This window comes from Lithobates pipiens, unplaced genomic scaffold, assembly GCF_037356315.1.
Source record: "Lithobates pipiens isolate NorthernLeopardFrog02 unplaced genomic scaffold, aLitPip1_a1.2 Scaffold_28, whole genome shotgun sequence".
Classification (NCBI taxonomy): Eukaryota; Metazoa; Chordata; class Amphibia; order Anura; family Ranidae; genus Lithobates; species Lithobates pipiens.
In genome coordinates, this window is record NW_027507789.1 from 21,011,734 (window position 1) to 21,035,677 (window position 23,944).

A 23,944-nucleotide genomic window follows, 5' to 3' on the forward strand; every position below is an offset into this window, starting at 1 on the left:
TGGAGGCTGGAGAGCACTGTGAGGGATTTGGGGCACTGTGGAGGCTAAGAGAACTTTGGACGGTTGGGGGCCATATGGGAGCTGGAAGACCCTCTGGGGCGGTCAAGGGGTCTGCAGCTGTCTGGAGGACCGATAGGAGGAAGATTGCCGCCCTTCAGCAGGCCACGGTGGTTGAGAACCACTGGTCTAAATGGCCAACAGTTCCAATATTTTTAGCAAAGAACAGAAGACTGGGGACAACTTGGCACGGCTCATGAATTGTGTAGTCTAAATTTCCCAGTTCAATCATCACTGCTCTAAGAAATCATCTATTTCTCGTGCGCCTAGAAATCTTCTCGTAAAGCATTCCAGAGTCCAGGGTCGCTCGCTTTCACATACAAATATTCTTTGACAAGTCGGGAGTCCCAACAATCGCCCCTTTTCTATGCAGGAATGAGAACAAACCTCTTACTATGTGCCGGCCGTATATTTGAAGGCCAATTTGTGAGGCCGTTACGGAGGGTTCTGGTGGGAATTCTGCTGAGGATATTCAGCACACTTCTCGTGTGTCATGTTCATCAACCACAACTGGTCCAAACTGCTATTTATTTCCCCAAAAGCCTGGAAATTCCATGAAAGTCATAAAAAAAAAAACTGGACAGAAGAGAGGGGGGCCGAGAACTTCAAACCAGAGCAAACGTTGAGCGACCACCAACAGCAGCCATACGAAATCTTTCATTTTTTTGGGAGGAAAATAAAAGTACAGTATTTGGCTGCGACGGACAAAACTCATCTTTTGCTCTCGTCTTCCAAGCGTCAACCTCCAAGATCATAGAGTCCATCACCGGCGGGAATCTTTCATGTAATAGATTATGAATCCAACTTCTGTCTAAAGCCCACCACGCATTACAATCTGATTGTACCATCTCCTTTGGCTTCCGTTTTCATTAGTGCGACTTTGTCATGCAACTTTTGACACATAAAGTTGTTTGATTTCAATGGCTCTGTTCCAATCTGTACCAGAGAGTGTAAAGTTGCAAAAATGCATCAAAGTCGCGTTTCGAAAATCGCACAACTTTGAAGTCACACTAGTTGGAATGGAAGCCTAATGCCCCATACACACGGTCGGACATTCTGGCCACAAAATCCGTCGCATTTTTTCCGATGGATTTTGGCCGAAACCTGTCTTGCATATACACGGTCGCGCAAAGTTTGTTGGAAAATCCGACCGTTCGGAACGAGGTGATGTAAAAAACATACAACGGGACTAGGTAGAGGCCGGTAGCCAATAGCTGTCGTCTCCATGAGCATGCGTGGCACTTTGTGCGTCGGAATTCTCTACGCACGATCGGAAAAAGTCCGATCGGATTCTGTTGTGGGAAAATTCTTTTGCACTCGTCTTCCAAGCGCCAACCTGCAAGATCATAGAGTCCGTCACCGGCGGGAATCTTTCATGTAATCGATTATGAATCCAACTTCTGCCTAAAGCCCACCACGCATTACAATCTGATTGTACCATCTCCTTTGGGCTCCGTTTTCATTAGTGCGACTTTGTCATGCAACTTTTGACACATAAAGTTGTTTGATTTCAATGGTTCTGTTCCAATCTGTACCAAAGAGTGTAAAGTTGCAGAAATGCATCAAAGTCGCGTTTTGAAAATCGCGCAACTTTGAAGTCACACTAGTTGGAATGGAAGCCTAATGCCCCATACACACGGTCGGACATTCTGACCACAAAATCCGTCGCATTTTTTTCCGATGGATTTTGGCCGAAACTTGTCTTGCATATACACGGTCTCACAAAAGTTGTCAGAAAATCCGACCGTTCAGAACGAGGTGATGTAAAAAACGTACGATGGGACTAGGTAGAGGGCGGTAGCCAATAGCTGTCGTCTCCATGAGCATGCGTGGCACTTTGTGCGTCGGAATTCTCTACACAAGATCGGAAAAAGTCCAATCGGATTCTGTTGTGGGAAAATTCTTTTGCACTCGTCTTCCAAGCGTCAACCTGCAAGATCATAGAGTCCGTCACCGGCGGGAATCTTTGATGTAATAGATTATGAATCCAACTTCTGCCTAAAGCCCACCACGCATTACAATCTGATTGTACCATCTCCTTTGGCGTCCGTTTTCATTAGTGCGACTTTGTCATGCAACTTTTGACACATAAAGTTGTTTGATTTCAATGGCTCTGTTCCAATCTGTACCAGAGAGTGTAAAGTTGCAAAAATGCATCAAAGTCGCGTTCGAAAATGGCGCAACTTTGAAGTCACACTAGTTGGAATGGAAGCCCAATGCCCCATACACACGGTCGGACATTTCCGACCACAAAATCCGTCGGATTCTTTCCGACACACTTTTGCCGAAACCTGTCTTGCATATACACAGTCGCGCAAAGTTTGTCGGAAAATTCGACCGTTCGGAACGAGGTGACGTAAAAAAAAAAAAAAAAAACGTACGACGGGACTAGGTAGCCAATAGCTTTCGTCTCCATGAGCATGCGTGGCACTTTGTGCGTGGGAATTCTCTACACACGATCGGAAAAAGTCCGATCGGATTCTGTCGTCGGAAAATTTTAGATCCAGCGCTCAAACTTTTTCCGTCGGAAATTCAAAAAAAACTGGAAATGACTGCACTGGTAAGAAATCGAAATCCATGTAACCGGCTGTCCAATGCGTGTTTGATGCAGAAAACAAAAACGCACAGGACTGCATGTGCTGTGAACCGCCCTCAATTTAAAGTTTGTAAATGACGGTCTATAAGAATGAGTCATGTGACGGGGCGGATCAGGTTTGGAAACAGAATTTTTCTTGATTACTAATACTACTCATGGTGACAAAGAGGTTTTTTTTTTTTTTTTACAATACTGTGCCTCGGTTACGCTCACATGCGTCCTGGTGACTCATAAGAAGTGCAAACTCTAAAGTAGATGTAAGTGAATAACATTTAGTTTGCTAACTAAACAAACACCACACTTTTCCTTTTACAAAATACCATTTTCACCGTTTTTTTTTTTCCCCCCCATCGTTGCATCTCAGTGCTGCAGATCTCCTACAAGCTTCTTAGCAGCCACTTCCTGTCTACATGCATTCCAATGATGGCTGCATGATGTAAATCAGGACGGATTTCCTGATGGTGACAACAGTGGGCCATCCCTGACCAATGAGTGTCAGCCATGGATTCTCTCTCTTCCCAAATCCCCCCCCCCCCCAGCACAAATCACCTCTCCTAACACTTTACTCTTCAGAAAAATGTAGGGTTGCCACCTGTCTGGGATTCACCCGGACAGTTCGGGTTTGGAATCGTGCTTCCTGGTTTCAGATTGCCTCAAACCCGGACACATTATTTAGACTGGACTGTGACTTCCCAGCAGGGTTGCTGCCTGCAGTTGCCTAAGCTGAGTGTGTCTGTTACAACAGACACAAACGGGAGAGGAGAAAGGGCTCGATCTGCTCCTCTTCCTCCCACCACTACCCACAATTCAACCCGTGGCACTTTTCTTCAGAAAAGGAAAGTAGGGGCCAGAAATTAAAATTCCAGCGGCCTCAGATACATCTGGATGAGAGGTGCTGACTGCCAAGGGGTGAGTGAGCTCACCATCCATCCCTGTCCGTGACTGAAGTCTCCCCCCTTTCTCTCTCTTGCCTCTGAGAGAGTACACTAAGGTAAATCAGGGTTCTCAGAGCACCCCTTACATCAGAGTCCTCTCCATACATCAGTGTTCTCAGTGTTCCCCCTTAAATCAGGGTTCCCAGAGCATCCCTTATGTCAGAGTCCCCAGAGTTCTCCCTTACATCAGAGTCTGCAGAGTCCCCCCTTACAGTGAAAGGGAACTCTGTGGATTCAGATGTAAAAGGGGAACTCTGTTGACTCTGATGTAAAGGGGAACTCTTAGAAATGTTATTTAATGGCAAAATATATGTATAGTTTATACTATAAAAAAATAATAATTGCTGTGCGCCGCTAAGGTGTTCGGGTTTGACTTGCAGAAAAGGTGGCAACCCTACCCCCATGTCCCCTTCTAAATACAAAATACCCCCCAATCATCCCTACTAGCACAAATCTCCCTCCAAAAAAAAAAAAAAAAGAAAAGAAGAGAATTTCCCCTTTTAGTACAAACTACCCCCCCCCCTCATCCACCATATCACCTCTTCTAGCACAAACCTCCAAAATCCACCCTCCCAATACAAATCCCCCCCCAAATCACCACTGCTATCACACACAAATCTCCCCTCCTACAACATTTCGTACCCCCTGCCACCCTCCAAATTCCCCCTCCCAGCACAAATATCCCCCCCCCATCTCCTTGTGGTGCCCCCCCTCATCTCAGATGATACCACAGTGCCCAGGACTGCCGACCCTCCTGCCCACCCCTTATCCCAGCCTTGACAGGAAGTGCCCGAGTAATGACCTTCATGGCAGGATCACCACATATTATTGTAATGAAAGCTGCAGATTAAAAAAAAAAAAGGATTGAATCATTTCTGAAACGTCATTGACATGTTAAAAGCTTCTCCATGTTTATACAAAGCAGCAAATCAGGGTTCACTTATGAAATGTCCTTATCCTTCTACATAAGCAAATCAGATGGAAATCTGTCCTATCGGCCCCTGAGGACGTCCGTTTGTGACGAAACGTATAGGGAGGATCTTTTGGATGCCAGCGTCATCGCGCCACACTGTTTGCATCACAATGGTTGTATGGATTTTAAATGTTACAGTTGTCATTTTTTTTAAATTCTGTGATGGATTGTAGTAAATAAGTTTTGGATGATCAGCACTATTGGAGGCTGTTCTGGGGACATCGTGTTGGTCAGGACATTTACGGAAGTGGCGGCTGATCCCAAATCCTATATAGGAATTATACAACACATGGGTGCATACTGACCTTTACCCTTTGGAGTCCATTTCTCTGGGAAGCCTACTGTTCATGGTGGCAGAGTTATTTGGCACTTTCAGGAGTCTCACTTATGTTGTTGCACTCAACACCAATTTGGATGGACAATTAAAGAATGTTGGATGGGATATTTCACTTTATTATTCCGTGGTGGGGGAGGGGGGGTATAATGCTCATTTTACAGCAGAAGAGTCTCACTTCAATCGTTGTAGTAGCTACCCTGTTTCCCCTAAAATAAGATCTAGCGTGATTGTCGGTGTTGGCTGCAATATAAGCCCTACCACCCAAATAAGCCCTACTCTGTTTCCTCAAAAATAAGCCCTACCCTGAAAAGAAGACCTACAAGGACTTTAACTAGGGCTTATTTGGGGGGTAGGGCTTTTATTGCAGCTATCACCGACAATCACACTAGGTCTTATTTTAGGGGAAACAGGGTACATACATCTGTTTAATGGGCCTCAAAGTGTATTAAAAAAATTTTAAATTTTCTTATTGACCTCAATTACCAATCATATCACACATTGGGGTTGGTTTACTAAAGGCAAATAGACTGTGCACTCTGCAAGTGCTATTGCTCCAGAGCTTAGTGAATGAGGGGAAGCTTCACTTTGCAAAGAATACCCAATCACATGCAACGAAAAATTCATAAAAAACTGTATATTTGCTTGCACATGATTGGATGATGGAAATCAGCACAGCTTCCCCTCATTTACTAAATTCTGGAGCAACAGCACTTGCAGAGTGCACAGTCTATTTGCCTTTAGTAAATGAACCCCAATGTGTTCAAGTCCATACACAAAAGATCAAAATACACTATATTACCATAAGTATTGAGACGCACATGAACATTAATGGCATCCCAGTCTTAGTCTGTAGGGTTTAATATTGAGTTGGCCCCTCTCTTTGCAGCTATAACAGCTTTAACTCTTCTGGGAAGGCCGTCCACAAGGTTTAGGAGGGTGTCTATGGGAATGTTTGACCATTCTTCCAGAAGCGCATTTGTGAGGTCAGGCACTGATGTTGGACGAGAAGGCCTGGCTCACAGTCTCCGCTCTAATTCATCCCAAAGGTGTTCTATTGGGTTTAGGTCAGGACTCTGTGCAGGACAGTCAAGTTCCTCGACCCCAAACTCACTCGTCCATGTCTTTATGCACCTTGCTTTGTGCACTGGTCCAAATCATTTGGTGGAGGGGGGATTGTGGTGTGGGGTTGTTATTCAGGGTTGGGCTTGGCCCCTTAGTTCCTGTGAAGGAAATTCCTAAAGCATCAGCATACCAAGACATTTTGGACAATTTCATGCTCCCAACTTTGTGGGAACAGTTTGGGGATGGCCCCTTCCTGTTTCAACATGACTGCACACCAGTGCACAAGGCAGTGTATGGTCTCTGACCATCTCCTGCAGCATTTTCACAGTCTTTGACCATCTCCTGTAGCATGTCTTTAGCCTCTGATCATCTCCTGTAGTCTCAAACCATGTCCCATGGCATTTCTGCAGTCTATTGCCATCTCCCGTAGTACTCCCACAGTCTCTGATCATCTCTTGTAGTATGTCCCTAGTCTGACCATGTCCTGTGGCATTTTCACAGTCTCTGACCCAGGGTCGGGACAAGGGGTGGACAGGAGGGACGGCTGCCTGGGCGCAATGGCTTTTTGCAGGGATGTGGGAGCCCTAAACCCTAACCCTAAGGGAAATGGGGGGGGGGCGCAGTTTGGCATATTTGCCCTGGGCGCTGGATGGCCTTGTCCCAGCAGTCTGACCATCTCTTGTAGCATGTCTGCAGTTTCTGACCATCTCTTGCAGTCTGTCTGTAGTCTCTGATTGTGTTCTGTGGCATTTCCACAGTCTCTGACCATCTCCTGTAGCATGTCTGCAGTCTCAGACCATCTCCTGTAGCATGTCTGCAGTCTCTGACCATCTCCTGTAGCATGTCTGCAGTCTCTGACCATCTCCTGTAGCATGTCTGCAGTCTCTGACCATCTCCTGTAGCATGTCTGCAGTCTCAGACCATCTCCTGTAGCATGTCTGCAGTCTCTGACCATCTCCTGTAGCATGTCTGCAGTCTCCGACCATCTCCTGTAGTATGTCTGCAGTCTCTGACCATCTCCTGTAGCATGTCTGCAGTCTCTGACCATCTCCTGTAGCATGTCTGCAGTCTCTGACCATCTCTTGTAGCCTCAAATCATGTCCTGTAGCATTTCTGCAGTCTAGGGACATCTCCTGTAGTACCCCTATAGTCTGACCTTCTCCTGTAGTACTCCTATAGTCTCTGACCATCTCCTGTAGTACTCCTATAGTCTCTGACCATCTCCTGTAGTATTTCCGTCATCTGACCATCTCCTGTAGCACTCCTATAGTCTCTGGCCATCTGCTGTAGTACTCCCATAGTTTCTAACCATCTCCTGTAGTACTCCCATAGTCTCTAACCATCTTCTGTAGTACTCCCATAGTCTCTGACCATCTCCTGTAGTACTCCCATAGTCTCTGACCATCTCCTGTAGTACACCTATAGTCTCTGGCCATCTCCTGTAGTACTCCTATAGTCTGGCCATCTCCTGTAGTATTTCCGTCATCTGACCATCTCCTGTAGTACTCCCATAGTCTCTAACCATCTCCTGTAGTACTCCTATACTCTCTAACCATCTCCTGTAGTACTCCTATACTCTCTAACCATCTCCAGTAGTACTCCTATACTCTCTAACCATCTCCAGTAGTACACCCATAGTCTCTGACCATCTCCTCTAGTACTCCTTTAGTCTGGCCATCTCCTGTAGTATTTCCGTCGTCTGACCATCTCCTATAGTACTCCCATAGTCTCTGACCATGTCTTTAAGCAGGCCCGCAGTCTCTGACCATGTCCTGTGGAATTTCCACAGTCTCTGACCATCTCTCGTAGCAGGCCCATAGTCTCTAATCATGTCCACACTTTTTGAACCATCTCTTGCGTCATACTCATAGCCTTTGACTATATTGTATTGTGCGTTTGCTGTATATTTTACTTAATATTATGTGCATCCCTTCGATGACATCAGGGGCCACTACTGAGGGCCCCTATAGCAAGAAAGTAGACCTCTACTAATATGCAGCACAGCACCGTAGGCACTTAAAGATAAGAGGACGACTGTGTAATTACTTGACTGCATTATCCAATTAGAAGCGGAGAACTGCGCCATCCTGATGTCACCGGGTAGTAACACTGGAGTAATGGATTCTGCACCCTGCCTGTCACATTCAGCATCCTCCCAGCCATCCGCTTAGCAGGCCCTCCATGCCATATGCCAAGGCATGCCAAGGCCATCACGTTCCCTACTTCTAATCCCATCATTCCCCCAGAAAAAAAAAAAAGCTCAGCCACACCTGGGATGGGATAAAGAAGAAGGGATCTCGGCTCATTGTCCTCCATAGCTGCCTCCAGGCTGGTACAGTCAGGCTGCGCCCCTCCTCCTCCCTACTCCATTTTTTTTTTTTTCTCTGTGAGCCGACACAGCCTGCCCTACTTCTCTCTGCATTGTGCATCACTGGGGTCCTACAGCAGCGTGCACAGTGCACCCCCCCCCCCCCCATAATAATCCCTAGGAGAGGAACCCGTCCGCCCCCCACCCCCTGCCTTCCTAGGTGTCATTGTAAAGTCATCTATCAGGCACACCTTGCTGCACAGCAACACCGATCACCATAACCAACTGCCATCGCCCGCAGCCCAGCACCTTCCATTCCATCCATTGTATCAACCACTGACCAATCAGCATCACATTCTAGCCCACGTTAACCCTTTCCTGGCTGATCATTGAAAAAACAAACCTTATAATAGAATGAAAACAAATGAGTGTTCAATGCATAGGAAATTCATTTGAACCACTTCTGCAAGATCTAGGGACAAATAGGCAGGAGCCTAAAGATCCAGCACTGCACTGAGATGGTAGGGAACACATCCTCTATAGTAATCTAGGGGCCCATCACTACGGTGAGATCCAGGGACAGGTCATCTACAGGAGGCCAGGGGTCCAGGGACAGATCCTCAGCAGGAGGCCGGGGATCCAGCACTGAGGTCCAGGGACAGATCCTCAGCAGGATGCCAGGGGTCCAGAGATAGATCCTCAGCAAGAGGACAGGGATTCGCACTGAGATCCAGGGATAGATCCGTAGAAGGAGGCCAGGGATCCGGCACTGAGATCCAGGGACAGATCCTCAGCAGGATGCCAGGGGTCCAGAGATAGATCCTCAGCAAGAGGACAGGGATTCGCACTGAGATCCAGGGATAGATCCGTAGAAGGATACCAGTGATCCAGCACTGAGATCCAGGGACAGATCCTCAGCAGGAGGCCAGGGATCCGGCACTGAGATACAGGGAAAGATCCGTAGCAGGGGCCCAGGGATTCAGGGACAGATCTTCAGCAAAAGGCCAGGGATCCAGCACTGAGATCCAGGGACAGATCAATAGCAGGGGCCCAGGGATCTAGAGATAGATCCATATCAGGGGCCTAAGGACCCAGCAGTGAGATCGAGAGATAGATCCATATCAGGGGCCCAGGGATCCAGTGCTGATATCCTGAGATAGATCCACATCAGGGGCCTGGGGATCCAGCGCTGATATCCTGAGATAGATCCACATCAGGGGCCTGGGGATCCAGCACTGATATCCTGAGATAGATCCATATCAGGGGCCCAGGGATCCAGCAGTGAGATCCAGAGACAGATCCATACCAGGGGCCCAGGGATCTAGAGATAGATCTATATCAGGGGCCTAGGGACCCAGCAGTGAGATTGAGAGATAGATCCATATCAGGGGCCCAGGGATCCAGAGACAGATCCACATCAGGGGCCCAGGGATCCAGAGACAGATCCACATCAGGGGCCCAGGGATCCAGAGAAAGATCCATATCAGGGGCCCAGGGATCCAGAGAAAGATCCATATCAGGGGCCCAGGGATCCAGAGATAGATCTATATCAGGGGCCCAGGGATCCAGAGATAGATCCATATCTGGGGCCCAGGGATCCAGAGATACATCCATATCTGGGGCCCAGGGATCCAGAGATACATCCATATCTGGGGCCCAGGGATCCAGAGATACATCCATATCAAGGGCCCAGGGATAGATCCATATCAGGGGCCCAGGGATCCAGAGATAGATCCATATTGGGGCCCAGGGATCCAGAGATAGATCCATATAAGGGGCCCAGGGATAGATCCATATCAGGGGCCCAGAGATCCAGAGACAGATCCATATCAGGGCCCAGGGCTACTGTATGAGGCCACCTGACCAGGGACAGAGATCTCATACAGTAGATTGGGGATCTTGCTGTGAGATAAGGACAGAGATGTAAAAGGGATCCAGTCCTGTCAGTGAGGGATCCTCTACACAGTAATGAAGGGATCCACTACTTCTATGGGATCCAGGGACAGAAATGTATCGCAGTGGAGATCCATGGATGTGGGATGCTCAGGTGTTATCTCTATATGATGATCTCAGGATCCATCCATCCTATAGGATGAGCGAGGACAGAGATCTATAGGAGGGATCAGCTCTGCACTGTGATGATGGGGGGAGGGGGAGATGCTGCGGAGGAGATCAGAGATCCATCATGGATGATAACACATAGAGATCTATGACAAAAGATGATCCCCTCCCCCTCCCCCGTACCTGTGTGTCCTCTCCCGGCCGGTGCTCCGGTGTGTCTCCGGGGATGTGTGAGGTGGCGGTGGGGTCGGTATCTCTCCTCCTCCCCGGTGTGATGTCTCTCCTCTCCGGCTCCTCTATTTAAATGACAGACATCCTCTCCCGGCCACGCCACATGGGCTGACAGCTGTGTGCACCCGCCGACCAATCAGAGGAGAGGCTGGGCCCGGCTATGGGGTGATCCCGGCCCTCCCCGATCCGAGGAGAGGAAGGGGGGGCACATCGGAGATCCCACACTGTGACTGCATGGCTGGGCCCAGGAGCTGACAATCACCTACACCCTGCCGATCCCTCCACCCACACATCATCATTATTCCGTTTTTCTTTTGCAGATGATGGAGAGTAAGGCCACACACTGTACAATACTATATACACCTACTGTATACTATATACACCTCCTGTATACACCTACTGTATATTATATACACCTACTGTATACACCTACTGTATACTATATGCACCTACTGTATACTATATACACCTACTGTATACTATATACACCTCCTGTATACACCTACTGTATATTATATACACCTACTGTATACACCTACTGTATATTATATACACCTACTGTATACTATATACACCTCCTGTATACACCTACTGTATATTATATACACCTACTGTATACACCTACTGTATACTATATACACCTCCTGTATACACCTACTGTATACACCTACTGTATACTATATACACCTACTGTATACTATATACACCTCCTGTATACACCTACTGTATACACCTACTGTATACACCTACTGTATACTATATACACCTACTGTATACACTTACTGTATACTATATGCACCTACTGTATACTATATACACCTACTGTATACTATATACACCTCCTGTATACACCTCCTGTATACACCTACTGTATACTATATACACCTACTATATACACCTCCTGTATACACCTACTGTATACTATATACACCTACTGTATACACTTACTGTATACTATATGCACCTACTGTATACTATATACACCTCCTGTATACACCTACTGTATACACCTACTGTATACTATACACACCTACTGTATACTATATACACCTACTGTATACACCTACTGTATACTATATACACCTACTGTATACACCTACTGTATACTATATACACCTACTGTATACTATATACACCTACTGTATACTATATACACCTACTGTATACTATACACACCTACTGTATGCACCTCCTGTATACTATACACACCTACTGTATACTATATACACACCTACTGTATACATCTCATATATATATATATATATATATATATATATATATATATATATATATATATATATACACCTACTGTATACTATACACACCTACTGTATACTATATACACCTACTGTATACATCTCATATATATATATATATATATATATATATATATATATATATATATGCATCTACTATACACATCTCATTATATGTATATATCTACTGTACAGATCATCATATATACAGTACATCTACTAACTATACAGATCATATAAACATATATTATACATATCACATAATCTATCCATATTGGGGGTTATTTACTAAAGGAAAATCCACTTTGCACTGCAAGTACACTTGGAAGTAAAGTCGCTGTAGATCCGAGGGGGACATGCAAGGAAAAAAAAAACAGCATTTTAGCTTGCACATGATTGGATGGTAAAATCAGCAGAGCTTCCCCTCATTTCAGATCTACCGCTTAGATTTACAGCGACTGCACTTCCAAGTGCACTTGCAGTGCAAAGTGAATTTGCCTTTAGTAAATAACCTCCATTATCTTATAAACATATCTATATACAGTGCCTTGCGAAAGTATTCGGCCCCCTTGAACTTTTCAACCTTTTTCCACATTTCAGGCTTCAAACATAAAGATATAAAAATTAATTTTTTGTGAAGAATCACCAACAAGTGGGACACAATTGTGAAGTGGAACGAAATCTATTGGATAATTTAAACTTTTTTAGCAAATAAAAAACTGAAAAGTGGTGCGTGCAAAATTATTCGGCCCCTTTACTTTCAGTGCAGCAAACTCACTCCAGAAGTTCAGCGAGGATCTTTGAATGATCCAATGTTGTCCTAAATGACTGATGGTGATAAATAGAATCCACCTGTGTGTAATCAAGTCTCTGTATATAAATGCACCTGCTCTGTGATAGTCTCAGGGTTCTGTTGAAAGCGCAGAGAGCATCATGAAGACCAAGGAACACACCAGGCAGGTCCGTAATACTGTTGTGGAGAAGTTTAAAGCCGGATTTGGATACAAAAAGATTTCCCAAGCTTTAAACATCCCAAGGAGCACTGTGCAAGCGATCATTTTGAAATGGAAGGAGTATCAGACCTCTGAAAATCTACCAAGACCTGGCCGTCCCTCTAAACTTTCAGCTCAGACAAGGAGAAGACTGATCAGAGATGCAGCCAAGAGGCCCATGATCACTCTGGATGAACTGCAGAGAACTACAGCTGAGGTGGGAGAGTCTGTCCATAGGACAACAATCAGTCGTACACTGCACAAATCTGCCCTTTATGGAAGAGTGGCAAGAAGAAAGCCATTTCTCAAAGATATCCATAAAAAGTCTCGTCTAAAGTTTGCCACAAGCCACCTGGGAGACACACCAAACATGTGGAAGAAGGTGCTCTGGTCAGATGAAACCAAAATCCAACTTTTTGCCCACAATGCAAAACGATATGTTTGGCGTAAAAGCAACACAGCTCATCACCCTCAACACACCATCCCCACTGTCAAACATGGTGGTGGCAGCATCATGGTTTGGGCCTGCTTTTCTTCAGCAGGGACAGGGAAGATGGTTAAAATTGAGGGGAAGATGGATGGAGCCAAATACAGGACCATTCTGGATGAAAACCTGTTGGAGTCTGCAAAAGACCTGAAACTGGGACGGAGATTTATCTTCCAACAAGACAATGATCCCAAACATACAGCAAAATCTACAAAGGAATGGTTCACAAATAAACGTATCCAGGTGTTAGAATGGCCAAGTCAAAGTCCAGACCTGAATCCAATCGAGAATCTGTGGAAAGAGCTGAAAACTGCTGTTCACAAACGCTCTCCATCAAACCTCACTGAGCTCCAGCTGTTTTGCAAGGAAGAATGGGCAAGAATTTCAGTCTCTCGATGTGCAAAACTGATAGAGACATACCCCAAGCGACTTGCAGCTGTAATCACAGCAAAAGGTGGCTCTACAAAGTATTAACGCAAGGGGGCCGAATCATTTTGCACGCCCCACTTTTCATTTTTTTATTAGTTAAAAAAGTTTAAAAAATCCAATAGATTTCATTCCACTTCACAATTGTGTCCCACTTGTTGGTGATTCTTCACAAAAAATAAAAATTTTATATCTTTATGTTTGAAGCCTGAAATGTGGCAAAAGGTTGAAAAGTTCAAGGGTGCCGAATACTTTCACAAGGCACTGTATGTATGTGTATATATATATATAGTAACTTGAAAAAGTATTCATACCCCTTGACATTTTTGCACATTTGTTCATGTTACAGCAAAGGATTTAGAGAAGATCTGTACAGAAGAGTGGAGCAAAATCCCTCCTGAGATGTCTGCAAACCTGATCACCAACTACAAGAAACGGGGATCAAATACTTATTTTACTCACTGAACTGCAACTCAATTTATAGGATTTGTTTTATGTGTGTTTTTTCTTGATTTTTGATTGATATTCTGTCTCTATCATTTAAAATACAGCTATGATAAAAATGACAATTCTTTGTAAGTGGGCAAACTTACAAAATCTGCAGGGGATCAAATAATTATTTTTCCCACGGTACTTTAATGTATTCTAAACAAGTGTTATGTGAATGAATGGCCAAGTTACATTATTAAAGTTTACGTATAGCTCAAAGATTTTTTCCCAAGGTTTACCTGGGGAAAAAAAAAAACAATATCACACAATGTATTTTTTATTTAGAGGGTGTTTTGGGGGTGTAAATATTTAATTTAGTTTAATTTAATTATATATAATAAAAAAAAATCACAAAATCATTGTTTTTCCCTTTAATTTAGAGGGTGTTCTTGGGGTGTAAATATTTAATTTAGTTTAATTTATTTTTTTATTAAAAAAAAAAACCAATATCACAAAATAATTTTTTTCCATTTAATTTAGAGGGTGTTCTTGGGGTGTAAATATTTAATTTAGTTTAATTTAATTATTTATATATATATATAAAAATATATATATCAGAAAGACATTTTTTTCCCTTTAATTTAGAGGGTGTTTTTGGGGTGTAAATATTTAATTTAGTTTAATTTATTTTTTTATAAAAAAAAAAAACAATATCACAAAATAATTTTTTCCATTTAATGGAGTAGGGAAGGGTTAGAACCCCATCAGGTTTTTATTGTCCCCGCTGAGTAGACTCACCATCTTTATTTGTTTTGGTGATTATTGTCACCGACAAAAAGTGATGGGAAATCCGCATTTTACAGTTGTCACCAGAACAGGAAGTGAGAGGAAATCCTCCAATGGGGACACCTGTTTCAGTGACAACTGGGGAGCTCCTCTCATCACTGGTACAGGAATCAACTCAGGACAAAGACAGGAAAATAATAAAGGTGAATTCCACATTTTGCAGACTGATCCTCCAGCCACAGATCCATACTGTGTATGAATGATCATAATCTGGAGTTTTCATGTCCCCATTGCTTCCTTTATGTGGAATCCCTGGTGTTCCTGCCAGTCCCTCTGCTTTCCTATTAACAACTGACCACACTAGGCATGAGAGCACAGCATGGTCAGTTTTCTAGCTGTGCTGGGAGCTCAGCCTGCTTTCTTTCAATGATCAGACTTCTGCAGACCTCCTCCCCCCTACACAGTCATTCACTGGGAAGATCAGTGTGTTGCTGTTTCTCCTCCACTAGCTCTTATGCAGCTGAGAACAGAGGGAATGTGATCACTTATAGAAAAAGGTATTTATAACGTTTTTTTTTTAAATATTTATACACAAATGGTTTGCCTTTTATATCTATTTTAACCAATGGCCGAGCACTGCACGCCGATATACTTCGGCACAATGGCAGCGGTGGGCAAATGGGCGTACCTGTACATCCCCTTTAAATGGCAGGGCTAGTGGGCATGCGTGCGCCCGTTGCGTACAGTGTGACCGTGCCCGCGGGACGGGCGGACTCGATGTCTGCCGGTCTCCCGGTAATCGTGTCACGGAGCCGCAGAACCGGGAAGTGCCTATGTAAACAAGGCATTTCCCCGTTCTGCCTTGTGAAATGACAGAGATCACCCCTGTCATCGGGAGCAGTGATCGCTGTCATATGAGTGTAAGCTCATCCCCCCCACAGTTAGAGTCACTCCCTAGGACACACTTAACCCCCTCATCGCCCCCTAGTGGTTAACCTCTTCCCTACCAGTGTCATTTACACAGTAATCAGTGCATTTTTATAGCACTGATCCCTGTATAAATGACAATGGTCCCAAAATAGTGTCAAAAGTGTCCGATATAATGTCACAGTCATGTTAAAAATCGCAGATCACCGCCATTACTAAAAAATAAAAAATAAAAAAAAAGGAATAATAAAAATGGCATAAAACTATCCCCTATTTTGTAGACGCTATAACTTTTGCACAAAATAATCGATATACGCTTATTGCGATTTTTTTTTTTTTTTTACCAAAAATGTGTAGAAGAATACATATCGGCCTAAACTGAGGAGAATTTTTTTTTTTTTTATCTATTTTTGGGAATATTTATTATAGCAAAAAGTAAAAAAAAAAAAAAATAGCTTTTCTTTTTTCAAAATTGTTGCTCTTTTTTTTTGTTTATAGCGCAAAAAATAAAATCCGCAGAGGTGATCAAATACCACCAAAAGAAAGCTCTATTTGTGGGGAAAAAAGGACGCCAATTTTGTTTGGGTGCAGTGTCGCACGACCGTGCAATTGTCAGTTAAAGCGTCGCAGTGCCGAATCGCAAAAAAAAAAAATGTTCTGGTCAGGAAGGGGGTAAATTCTTCTGGGGCTGAATCGGTTAAACCGTTAATGGGTTGCCCATTGACTTGAAGGTAGCAGTACAGTACAGGAGAGTCAATGTACTTCACCTTTTTGTTGTTCGGTATGGAGAGGACTCCTGTGTGCCGGCCTACTATGATGTCACCTGAAATCCCACTTACCCAATTCGCTGACCCTGAACTACAGCCTATGAAACAGAATGACCCAGTGCTGGGTCACCCATCATCCTCATAACCCAACAACCTGACCCTGATGTATGATGACCGAGTGGCTCAATTGGGTTATTTCTTTTCACAATAAAAATGTATTAAGTTCTAAAAATTGTAACAAATCAGTGTGCATAATATGTCTCATTAATAAACACCTACATATTATAAAATTAAGGTTAGAAAAGAGAACATGGACATATATTTTCTTACAAGGTAGTATAACTGTGATAGTAAAACAAAATTGGTTTAGCTACAAAATGATTGATTTCATGCTTACAGAGAGGTTGCCAAATCAAAAATAATAATTTTACTTTATGAGCTGCTTAGGCAAGGTTTACCTGGGGAAAAATAAAACAATATCACAAAATCAATGTATTTCTTAATTAGAGGGTGTTTTGGGGGTGTAAATATTTAATTTAGTTTAATTATTTATAAAAAAAAAAAAAAAACAATATTACAAAATCATTTTTTTCCTTTAATTTAGACGGTGTAAATATTTAATTTAGTTTAATTTAATCATTTATATATATATATATATATATATATATATATATATATATATATATATATATATATATATATATATATATATAAAATCACAAAGACATTTTTCCCCTTTAATTTAGAGGATGTTCTTGGGGTGTAAATATTTAATTTAGTTTAATATAATTTTTTATATAAAAAAAACAATATCACAAAATCATTTTTTTCCTTTAATTTAGAGGGTGTTCTTGGGGTGTAAATATTTAATTTAGTTTAATGTTTTATCAAAAAAAAAAAAACAATATCACAAAATCATTTTTTTCCTTTTATTTAGAGGGTGTAAATATTTAATTTAATCATTTATATATATATATATATATATATATATATATATATATATATATATATATATATATATAAAATCACAAAGATATTTTGTTCTTGGGGTGTAAATATTTAATTTAGTTTAATTACATTTTTTATATAAAAAAAACAATATCACAAAATCATTTTTTTCCTTTAATTTAGAGGGTGTTCTTGGGGTGTAAATATTTAATTTAGTTTAATTTTTTATCAAAAAAAAAAACAATATCACAAAATCATTTTTTTACTTTAATTTAGAGGGTGTTCTTGGGGTGTAAATATTTAATTTAGTTTAATTACATTTTTTATAAAAAAAAAAAAACAATATCACAAAATCATTTTTTTTCCTTTAATTTAAATGGTGTTCTTGGGGTGTAAATATTTAATTTAGTTTCATTTAATTTTTTATCAAAATAAAACAATATCACAAAATATTTTTTTTCCTTTAATTTAGAGGGTGTTCTTGGGGTGTAAATATTTAATTTAGTTTAATTTACATTTTTATATAAAAAAAAAAAAACAATATCACTAAATCATTTTTTCCCCTTTAATTTAGAGGGTGTTCTTGGGGTGTAAATATTTAATTTAGTTTCATTTAATAATAAAAAAAAAACAATATCACAAAATCATTTTTTTTTTCTTTATTTATTTAGAGGGTGTTTTGGGGGGTGTATTTATTTCTGCTCCTAGAAGCTAAATAGTGGTGTCCATGCACACTACTTTAGGCTATTAGCGTTTTTTTGGGCTTCAGAATCTAGGAGCAGAAAAAAATAATGTTTTTGGTACGTTTTTCCAGCAAAAAAAAAATTCTGAATGCTCCCAACTGTTTCTAAAAGCTACTAAAAAAGCTACTTTTTTTGTTTTTATTTTTTTCATGTACTTCAAAAATGCTACTGCTCCTAAAAGCTTCTAAAAGCTACTACAAGCTACTACAAGCTTGGACAAAGATGCTATTATCGGCATTTCTTTTTTTTTAGTTTATGAAAAATGTGTGCATAGAGCCTCTAATCCCAAAAATATAAATGAAATCTATTGCATCTTACCAGCCCTTGTATGAGGTGGCTGCATTCATTTTCTTTTTTTCACTGGTTGATCCTGTAAATAATACACTTCCTACCTTCTACTACACCAATTTCTCCACTGTATCTACAGTGCCTTCAAAAAGTATTCATACCCCTTTAAATTTTCCACCTTTTGTCATGTTACAACCAAAAACTTAAATGTATTTTATTGGGATTTTAAGAGATAAACCAACACAAAGTGGCACATAATTGTGAAGAGGAAGGAAAATGATAAATGGTTTTAAATTTTTTTTTTTTACAAATAAATATGTGAAAAGTGTGGGGGGTACATTTGTTTGGCGCCCCCCGGAGTCAATACTTTGTAGAACCGCCTTTCACTGCAATTACAGCTGCAAGTCTTTTTGGGGATGTCTCTACCAGCTTTGCACATCTAGAGAGGGACATTTCTGCCCATTTTTCTTTGCAAAATATCTCAAGCTCTGTCAGATTGGATGGAGAGCGTCTGTGAACAGCAATTTTCAAGTCTTGCCACAGATTCTCAATGGGATTTAGGTCTGGACTGTGACTGGGCCATTCTAACACATGAATATGCTTTGATCTAAACCATTCCATTGTAGCTCTGGCTGTATGTTTGGGGTTGTTATCCTGCTGGAAGATGAACCTCCGCCCCGGTCTCAAGTCTTTTGCAGACTCTAAAGCCCCACACACACTTAGATTTTCTGCAGATTTTTGTCTTCAGATTTACCAAAACCACATGATATGAGGTCAAATCTTAAGAGTTTCAATTTGTATGCAATCAGGCAGTAAATCTGAAGACAAAGATCTGCGGAAAATCTAATAGTGTGTATGGGGTTTAACAGGTTTTCTTCTAAGATTGTCCTGTATTTGGCTCCATCCATCTTCCCATCAACTCTGACCAGCTTCCCTGTCCCTGCTGAAGAAAACCATCCTCACCTCATGATGCTGCCACCACCATGTTTCACGGTGGGGATGGTGTGTTCAGGGTGATGTGCAGTGTTTTGTTTTCCACCACACATAGCGATTTGCTTTTAGGCCAAAAAATTCAATGTTGGTCTCATCTGGCCAGATCACCTTCTTCCACACGTTTGCTGTGACCCCCCACATGGCTTCTCACAAACTGAAAACAGACCTTCTTATGGTTTTCTTTCACCAATGTCTTTCTTCTTGTCACTCTTCCATAAAGGGCAGATTTGTGGAGTGCCCAGCTAATAGTTGTCCTGTGGACAGATTCTCCCCCCTGAGCTGTGGATCTCTGCAGCTCCTCCAGAGTTACCATGGGCCTCTTGGCTCTTCTCTGATGAATGCTCTCCATGCCCGGCCGGTCAGTTTAGGTGGACGGCCATGTCTTGGTAGGTTTGCAGTTGTGCCATACTCTCTCCATTTGCGGATGATGGATTGAACAGAGCTCCGTGAGATGCTCAAAGCTTGAGATATTTTTTTTTATAACCTAACCCTGCTTTAAACTTCTCCACAACTTTATCCCTGACCTGTCTGGTGTGTTCCTTGGTCTTCATGATGCTGTTTGTTCACTAAGGTTGTCTAACAAACCTCTGTGGGTTTCACAGAACAGCTGTATTTATACTGAGAATAAATTACACACAGGTGGACTCTATTTACTAATTAGGTGACCTCTGAAGGCAATTGGTTCCACTAGATTTTAGTTGGGGGTATCAGAGTAAAGGGGGCTGAATACAAATGCACGCCACACTTTTCAGGTATTTATTTGTAAAAAAAAAAAATTGAAAGCCATTTATCATTTTCCTTCCACTTCACAATTATGTGGCACTTTGTGTTGGTCTATCACATAAAATCCCAATAAAACACATTTATGTTTTGGTTGTAACGTGACAAAATGTGGAAAATTTTGAGTGGTATGAATACTTTTTCATGGCCCTGTATGGAGGGAGATATGGTCGTCACACAGGTCGTCATGCCTATTTCTCCACGTTATCTATGGAGGGAGCCTTGGTTATCCAACAGGATGTCACACTTATTTCTCCACTGTATCAATGGAGGGAGCAATAATTGTCAAACATACTGTCATACTAATTTCTCCACTGTATGTATGCAGGGCCGTCTTTAAGGCAAGGCAAAAGGGGCAGCTGCCCTGGGTCCTGGCATTGTTGTGGGGCCCAAAGCAGCTGCCTCATACTTGCCAACTATCCCAGTTTAAATTCCCTTGTCCCTTGAAGTTTTAGTCCTGTGCTGTGTCCCGATATCTCAGTGTGAAGTGCTGCTACTAATACTGCCCAGCTCTGCCCTATTGTTGTGTACAGATGACTCACCTGCAGACCCTGTGTTTACAGGTAAATAACTGGCATTTATATGTAAATAGCGGCGGCATTACTAAGCAAATAGATGTGGCCAGCGACATTGACATGTAAATAAAGGCGGCATTAATATGTATATCATGCTTCCCTGCAGTGAGAAGATGATGTGCTGTAAACTCTAGCAACCAATCAGTGAGCAGTATTACTGTAAAGTAATCTCTAGCAACTAATTAACAAGCAGAAATCATTTGCTGTAACCTCTAGCAACTAATCAGTGATCTGTAATGTGTGCTGTAACTTCTAGCAACCAGTCAGTAAGCAGTAATGATATGCTGTAACCTGCTGGCAACCAATCGCAATTGATGCCTGATCTGATACAGTAAACTGATTTTAAGTCTAGCTTTTATTTATTGTATGTCTCAGAGCAGGTGGAGAGTGAAATTGCATGGGGGGCCCACAAATTTTGGGGTCCAATCAATAATAAAGACGGCCCTGTATGTATGGAAGGAGCAATGGTTGTCACACTCATTTCCTCACTGTATCTATGGGGGGGGGGGGGCCATAGTTGTCACATAGGCCTTCACACTTACTTTTCCACCACATCTAGAGCTAACCATAGTTGTCACACAGGCTGCCATGCTCATTTCTCCACTGTGTCTATGGAAGGAGCCATAGTTGCCACATAGGCTGTCACACTAATTTCTCCACTGTGTCTATGGAGGGAGTTATGATCGTCACACATCCTGGACTTCAGACACATACCGTATGCCTTTGCTAATTTCCAGTACATGGGGGGACCAACGAGATTTGTAGTGGGACTGGAAATGAAATGTCCCCAATTGGACAAAAAATAAAAAATAAAACTGACAAGGATTTTAAAATTTTTCAACTATTTCCAAAACTAAGTTTTTGGCTTTAGAAAACTTTATTTGAAAGCAGCGCTGACAGAGATATACTCCACCCAAAAATGCTGCTAGTCTGGTTATAATTAGTATTACATTTTATTGTTCCCTAATTCCTACCTGAACAAAGGAATTTCTAACTGTCAATGAGATTTCTCTGCATGCAAAAAATTGTAATTGTTTAATGTTCATGTTCCAATCACAAAAAGAACCCGTTTGACATGTCTGGGATTCCATTTCAGAAGAAAGTCTGGATGACATTTTTGAAAGAAATTTGTTGAATCAATGATGACAAGAAAGAATGCTCTGATGAACAATTTTGGATGAAAGTTTCAACAAAATTCTACCGGTGTATGGCCAGTTTTATTGTACGTGAAGGCAATGGTAACATGTGGCCAGTGGTCTCTAAACTGCAGCCAGGGGCCAAATGTGGCCCTTTGCTTGCCTTTATCCGGTCCTTGGGGCACTATTCCTCCCACAGACACAATGGGGCAATAGCTCCTGCACTGACACCAACAATGGGGCACAATTCCTCCCACTGACACCAATGATGGGGCACTATTCCTCCCATTGTCATCAATGATGGGGCACTATTCCTTCCACTGACACCAATGACGGGGCACTATTCCTCCTACTGACACCAATGATAGGGCACTACTCCTTCGGCTAATACCAATGATAGGGCACTATTCTGTCCACTGATATCAATGATGGGGCACTATCCCTCCTCTTGACACCAATGATAGGGCGATAACTCATGCAGTTACACCAACACCGATGATGGGGCACTATTCCTTCCACTGATAACAATGATGGGACACTATTCCTCCTACTGACACCAATGATAGGACACTATTCCTTCCACTGATATCAATGATGTGGCACTATTCCTCCCACTGACACCAATGATAGGGCACTATTCCTTCCACTGATAACAATGATGGGGCACTATTCCTCCTACTGACACCAATGATAGGGCACTATTCCTTCCACTGATATCAATGATGGGACACTATTCCTTCCACTGTTACCAATGATGGGGCATTATTCCTCCTACTGACACCAATGATAGGGCGATAACTCGTGCAGTTACACCAACACCGATGATGGGGCACTATTCCTCCCACTGTCACCAATGATGGGGCTCTATTCCTCCTACTGACACCAATGATAGAGAACTTTTCCTTCCACTGTCACCAAAGATGGTGCATTCTTCCTCCTACTGACATCAACGATAGGGCACTAATCCACCCCCTACACCAATGATGGGTCACTATTCCTTCTACTGTCACCAATGATGGGGCACTATTCCTCCTATTGACACCAACAATGGGGCATTGTTCCTTCCACTGATACCAATGAAGGAGCACTATTCCTCCGACTGACACCAAACGCCAAAGATGGGGCACTAATAATTCCCCTAATACCAAAGATAGGATATTACTTATTCCCACTGATGCCAGGACATTTCCAACTCTCACACCCCCCTAAAGTCTGAAGGACAGTAAGCTGACCCTTTGTTTAGAGAGTTTGGAGAGCCCTGCATGTAACACAATAGCAGTGGTTTATTTTGGCATATATTAGATGGTCAGATGTTTGTGGCTCCCTAGACCATCTCACCTACCAGTATGGGGGCAAAATAATGTAGTTCAGGTCTTCCCAGTGAAGGGCACTGTTAGTGCTGCAGCACACAAAGACATTCTAGCCAGTTGTGCATCTCCGACTTTGAGGTAACAGTTTTAGCAGATGATCCTTTTCTGTTCCAGCATGACTGTGCCCCTGTGTACAAAGCCACCTACATACATACAGAGATGGTTTGGTGAGGAGGAACTTGAAAGTCCTGACCTCAACCCTACTGAATACTAAATGGGTGAATTAGAACGCCGATTTTGAGTCTTTTCATCCAACACTAGTACCTGATCCCATAAATGTTCTTTTGGCTGAATAGGTACATACTCCCCCAGACAGCCTCCAAAAGTATGTGGAAAGCCTTCCCAGAAGAGTGGAGGCTGTTGGAGTTTCAAAGGAAGGCCAATACCATAATCATGGCCATGGTTTTGGAATGGGATGTCCAACAAGCCTATATAATTGTAATGGTCATTTTTTTGCAGTGTTTTTGGCCAAATAGCTTTG

The 23,944-nt window shown here is 42.3% G+C and overlaps 1 protein-coding gene across 1 annotated transcript in view; it reads right to left on the reverse strand.

Annotated features, from left to right (window-relative positions):
* The window catches only part of FASN (fatty acid synthase), a 141,794-nt gene extending 131,119 nt beyond the window's left edge, over positions 1 to 10,675 (reverse strand). The window contains exon 1 of the mRNA XM_077458876.1: positions 10,513 to 10,675. The gene's annotated coding sequence lies outside the window, so the exon portion shown is untranslated. The remainder of the gene's footprint in view (positions 1 to 10,512) is intronic.
* Between the last annotated feature and the right edge of the window lie 13,269 nt (positions 10,676 to 23,944).